This window comes from Filicampus tigris, chromosome 2 (assembly GCF_054856515.1).
Source record: "Filicampus tigris isolate MCC_2025a chromosome 2, RoL_Ftig_1.0, whole genome shotgun sequence".
Classification (NCBI taxonomy): domain Eukaryota; kingdom Metazoa; phylum Chordata; class Actinopteri; order Syngnathiformes; family Syngnathidae; genus Filicampus; species Filicampus tigris.
The window spans coordinates 14,155,157-14,161,438 of record NC_141218.1 but is presented as its reverse complement, the minus strand read 5'-3'; positions in this window follow the sequence as shown (position 1 = coordinate 14,161,438).

Below are 6,282 nucleotides of genomic sequence, written 5' to 3'. Positions count from 1 at the left end.
ATGTAATTTGGGTTGTGCTGTCGATATTGTACTGCATTTTACCAAGTATCTACTGCCGATTCGCCTCCCAAGTTGTACTGGATTCCAAATTGTATCGTTGAGCGGCAGAATGATTTTCAAATGGGTCAGTCTTGTCGCAATACACACAGACTCACACACACGCGCACACACACATCAAGTTAGGGGAAGTGGGACAAGCCACATGCTGCTTCACAGATTTCTCTGCACCTGGGACATGTACAAGATTTTCACTCTGAGTGTGTGTGTACGTGTGTGTGTGGCGGGGGGGGATTCTGTGAAAGATGAGTGTCGTAGTGCATGTGGTGGTTCTTTAGCTGAGGTAAATTCTGCAGTATAAAAAGACTTCTTACTTCACGTGTACAAGCACGTACGCCGAAGAAATTGCGCAATCACGGTGACTTGGGGAAGCATCTCGTCGATTTATTACATGCGAAGAACACACATTTCCCAATTCCCTGCACAGCCACCCACCCCAGTCCACCCACAACACACGAGAACAAGGCGGCTCTGTGGGGGATGAGTAATACGCATGTGCTTTGTGGGAGCCAGCTTTCATCCAACTCTGTTTATTTCGTCTTCTTCTTCTTCTTTTTTTTTTTTTTTAACATTTGATTATGGCAACTTACTGGGAAATCATTTGGAGAACTACAAACGATGAGATTCGATTCATTCATCAGCAGACAAAAAATAGAATAATTTAATTTTTTGGTGTTATTGAAATGTGGATAGATAGATAGATAGATAGATAGGTAGATAGATAGATAGATAGATAGATAGATAGATAGATAGATAGATAGATAGATAGATAGATAGATAGATAGATAGATAGATAGATAGATAGATAGATTCCGTGAAATTGTAGAAATAACTGCTATGATAACCTCGTTTTGGTCTGAGCGTGTGTGTGGGTGTGGGTGGGTGTGTGCGGGTGTGTGGGGGTGTGTGTGTGTGTGTGTTTGCCCGTGAACGAAGGAGGAAGTTAGAAGGCAGCAAAGCATGACGGCATAATGTACAGGATTGAGGGGTCTTGCTACTATGCTACTATAAAGGATAATCTCATTACCCTATTAGTTCTGTGGAAGGCCTGTTGGTGACACACACCAACTCTTTCTCTTTCTTTTTCTCATTCTCTCTCTCGCACACACTCACACGCTACAAGTATTGCTACGGTATCAGACTTGTTAGCAACTGCAGTGTAGCGCATCACAAAGTCTCATTATAATGGCAGAGACTATCGAAAAGTCTAATCAGACATGTTGGCAAATTAGTTGTTTACACACCCAATGGAACCGTCAAAATGGAATACAATTTGTTCTGTGTTGCAGGCTGAAAGTTTTGAAATAAGTTAACCTCTAATGTTGATCATTTAAACCCATCTTTGAACACTTTCCCCATTTTGGAATTCACAGTTCCAATTTTGAGTTACAACTGTAGTAGAGGATCACAAGTACAACAAATATTATTACTGGTCTAGCATCGGTTTTATGTCATCTTTATTAAAAAGTAGAAAGTCATTCCAGGTAAGTTTTTCCTCAACTCAACTAAACTTGATTTATAGAGCATTTAAAAACATGTGTTGCACATAAAGTGAAAATCAGACATACTGTATGAAAATAAAGACAGTTAAAACAAATTAGTAACGTAAAGACAGTAAATACAATTAAACCCTAAAACAATGTCAAGCCTCATGCGACGTCAAAAGCCAAACAATAAAAATGTGTTTTAAGGCGAGTTTTAAAAATGGACGGTGCTTGCCTAACGTTTAACGTAAGTTCATTCCAAAGAGAGGGGCCAGCAACGGAAAAAGCTACATCCCCTCTCAGACTCCGCTTAGTCCTCAGTACCACAAATAGCGCCTGGTCCACTGACCTGAGGCACGAGGCAAGTCCGTAGGGGTGAGACCATTTAATGATTTAAAAACAAATAAAATAATCTTAAAATGAACTCCAAAATGAACAGGGAGTCAGTGACAGGAGGCCAGAATTGGAGTTGTGCTCCCTCCTACGGGTTCCAGTTAGGGCGAGCAGCAGCATTTTGGACCAACTGGAGATGCTTGAGGGAGGACTGGCTGACTTACAGTAGTCCAGTCAAGATGTAACAAAGGCATTGATTACGGAAATCTGATGAATTATTATTATTATTATTATTATTATTATTATTATTATTATTATTATTATTATTATTATCCATCCATCCATTAACGATACCGCTTATCCTCACAAGGGTCGCGGGGCGTGCTGGAGCCTATCCCAGCTGTCTTTGGGCAGTAGGCGGGGGACACACTGAATTGGTTGCCAGCCAATCGCAGGGCACACAGAGACAAACATCCACACTCACAATCACACCTAGGGGCAATTTAGAGAGTCCAATCAACTTATCATGCATGTTGTTGGAATGTGGGAGGAAACCGGAGTGCCCGGAGAAAACCCACGCAGGCACAGGGAGAACATGCAAACTCCACACAGGGAGGGCGTAGCCGGGATCGAACCCACGACCTCTGAACTGTGAGGCGGACGTGCTAACCAGTCGACCACCGTGCCACCTATTATTATTATTATTATTATTATTATTTATCTATTTTATTTTTTTATGTGCTGTTGTGAAAGGAGAGGCTTTATTTTAGCCAGCTGCCTAAGAATGTAGTATGTTTCTTAATGAACCATACATTTTAATATTCTCTAACTGAAGAAAATGGGGGCGGCACGGTGGTCGACTGGTTAGCACGTCCGCCTCACAGTTCAGAGGTCGTGGGTTCGATCCCGGCTCCGGCCTCCCTGTGTGGAGTTTGCATGTTCTCCCCGTGCCTGCGTGGGTTTTCTCCGGGCACTCCGGTTTCCTCCCACATTCCAAAAACATGCATGGTAAGTTGATTGGATACTCTAAATTGCCCCTAGGTGTGATTGTGAGTGCGGATGTTTGTCTCTGTGTGCCCTGCGATTGGCTGGCAACCAGTTCGGGGTGTCCCCCGCCTACTGCCCAAAGACAGCTGGGATAGGCTCCAGCACGCCCCGCGACCCTTGTGAGGAGAAGCGGTACAGATAATGGATGGATGGATGGATGAAGAAAATGGGTTGTTTATTTACATGTGTGTGCCCTGTAATCAACTGGCAACCAGTCTAGGTTGTGACTCTGCCTCCCATTAAAAGTCGACTGGAATTGACACCTGTTTACCAGCGAATCTAATGAGACAAGCAATTTTAAAAATGAAAGCATGGAAGGTGAAAATCAGCCTGTGATGGGTATCGATGGACAGATGGTTCATCTAATCGCCTGCCAGGCGGGTTTTGTGTCTGCCCTATACTACTTACCAAGGACGGCTCCAAGGTGGTCCTGACTGACAAACCATCTGGAGAAACAGGTAAAAACAACACTTAGGAATAATGTAAACTCGTAGATATAAAACTCCATTCATCCATCCTCTCCATTTTCTGTACTTTCTACTCAAAGTTGCAAAGCACATTCAAGTTGGCATTCACCCATTCGTACTAAAATTCTTTTCAACACTGTATACTGGAACATTGTAACCTGAACAGTACCATTAGTCACCATGGCAATGACAGACAGGCTATTGTTCTTATGACAAATTGATCAATACATCTCAAAGTCACTCATCGCAGACCTACAAGCGACTCAGTAAGCGACACAAATATGATGTGTTGTATAACTAAATTACATAGTCAATATGTTATCCTCTGTGAATGACCTAAAAGTGGATCTCAGATCAAAATAGTCTGCTTTGTGGGTGTTATTTATGTCCCCGCAGCAAGCAGTGATACAAGTTTGTACGTGTAACCGAGCTACGAGATTCATCGTGGCTGGGTAGCGAGAGAGCAGCTCTTTGCCACCAGCTATCACAATTGACGATTCAAATTGTGGCAGTTCGCAGAGCTAATGAGTTAGAACCGCAAGTCAAGCTGCTGGGAAATCACAGTGAGCATGAAAAGCCTAATGCAACATCTTCAACTCCAAACAAACATGGAGTGGAGAGACACAGTATCAGCGAAAAAAAACAAAAAACAATCTTTGCCAAGCTACTTACATTTGTACGAGGTGACCCACATTATTAGCTATATGCGTTTTTTTGTTCATTTTCCTGAATTGGCAAGGCAAAATTACTCAAAAGCATTCCACGTTATTATACACAACAACTAAAACAATTCAATTTAAAAAGTCTATTTTGGGCCTTTCATTACATAAAGATCATTTGGGGGAAAAAAACAAGCAAAGGATTTAATTAAAATAGGAGCTCCTTCTCAATTCCACCTAAGCAACTCATTTATCCATTGCAATTGTAAATCCATGGATAGTTCTGCACCTCATTTGAGGTTTGGAGTTAATCTACATGATACAGACAAAAATGACACTACCCTTAACTTTATACTTTGTTGCACAACTTTTTGTGACAAGCCGAGTCACAATAGCAACAACCCTTGTTTGCATACAATTTCTTAGAAAGAAACATAGCACTGTTAGAAGAGAATGTTAAGAAATAAATGGAATGTAGAAAAATAAACTGGTTTTATAATGTGTATTTTAGCCAAGTTACACACGCACGCATGCACACCCACACAAACACACACTGAAGTACATCTCTGTGTGTGCCTTTACGGGGGCGTGGTCTAGTGAGTGACATCAGGCGGCGTAGTTAGTTCAGTGTTAGCATGATTTTGTCTTTATAAATGTCTGAAAGTGCATTGGTGACTTCTTTTTTTTTTATTCACTTGAGCGACGGTTTGTAACATAAACTTCAAACCCTAAACTTCAAAAGTTAGACCCTACAGTAGCAGGGCTTATCCATTTGTTTTTATACTTTATGTTAACTTTTGTCATTGGGACTGCAATAAAATGACCCTAACAAAATCACTGGTAAACTAATTTGAGAGTTTTCCCAATCTTGCTGTGAAGGTCAGCAAATGCCCGATTAGCTCTGAAAGATTATCCTGAGCAATTATTTTATGATGTGGGGTGAGTTAAGAGTTTCCCCCACCCAAAAAGTAGTAAGTGATTAACCTGTTGAAAATTGTCGATTGCAAATCCTTGTGCGGTTAACACTGACTTGAGCCAGGCCACGGAAACAGACAAAAGCTAATTAGGATGAAACCAATTAGCTTGCGCTGTTGCCAGACACGAGCAGAGGAGCAACTACAGCATTTGTGTTGAGTGTTGGTTTGCGTGTCATTCCCCACAACAAAAAGAATAAGAGTTTGAAACCACAACCTACCTACTTATAGATAAGCTAACAGTTAGCCTGATTTTTTTCTATTTCTTCTTGTTCTGCTATGACTATTTCTTCTTCTTTGCTTTCTCCAGCAGTGTGTATGCCACTACACCGCCTCTCACAGGTCAGTCTTGGTGCTATAAAAGACATCTGGTTTGGAGGAGGAGACTTGCGATGGTCGATGGGCATATTGTTATGTGCGTAGGGTGCTGTGCTGGTCATCTCAAGTACACCACACACCATAAGAGCAGTCAGCACATACTTGCCAGTTCTTCCTCAGCATGTGTTGGGTCTTTCACATTTGAACAATCAGTTAAAAATGGGCATGTGTTTACATAACGGTAAATCCCATTTGACTGATATTCAGCAAAATGGTGCTTTCTCACCACTTTGATTCTCCTCTCATCACAATGATATTGATTTGATGTGGATCGTGGCCTAGAGCATTACAAACACTCACGAAGTCGTGAGTCTCTAAAACTATCTGCCACAGAAAAATACTGTTACAATCCCTTCATTATGGGTTGTACTTGCCCCCTCTAAACACAGACAGTCTGCCAAGGACAACATGGAAACAGCAACCCTCCTAGCAGATTTGCAGTGATTCTGCCTTCCCCATCTTTCCCAATCAGAAACTTGATCATGTGCAGCATTACGAAAAAGGACATCCTCTTCATTCCACTTGACAATAATGAAAAATGAAGGCATCCAAGTGAAGGAAAGAAAGCATCAACCTAAACTATTAACCACTTGTGAGTGATTGGGAGTCATTTTTGCCCTACTGAGGCCTAACACTCGATCATCTACTTTGCTATGCCTGGCCACCCATCACACGTAAGCACTTGGTAATACTCGAACTCTCCTTGAGGTAAAAGATGACATGCTATTCCATGACAATAGTGAAGCGTGGATCATTTGCCTTTTGGTCCAACAGGACAGATGGACACTGATGTCATCTGTATTTTGATTGTATTTGGTGGTAAACTGGAATATTCTCACAACATGATGATTTTGTCTTGGTGACTGTGCACAACACAACAGGT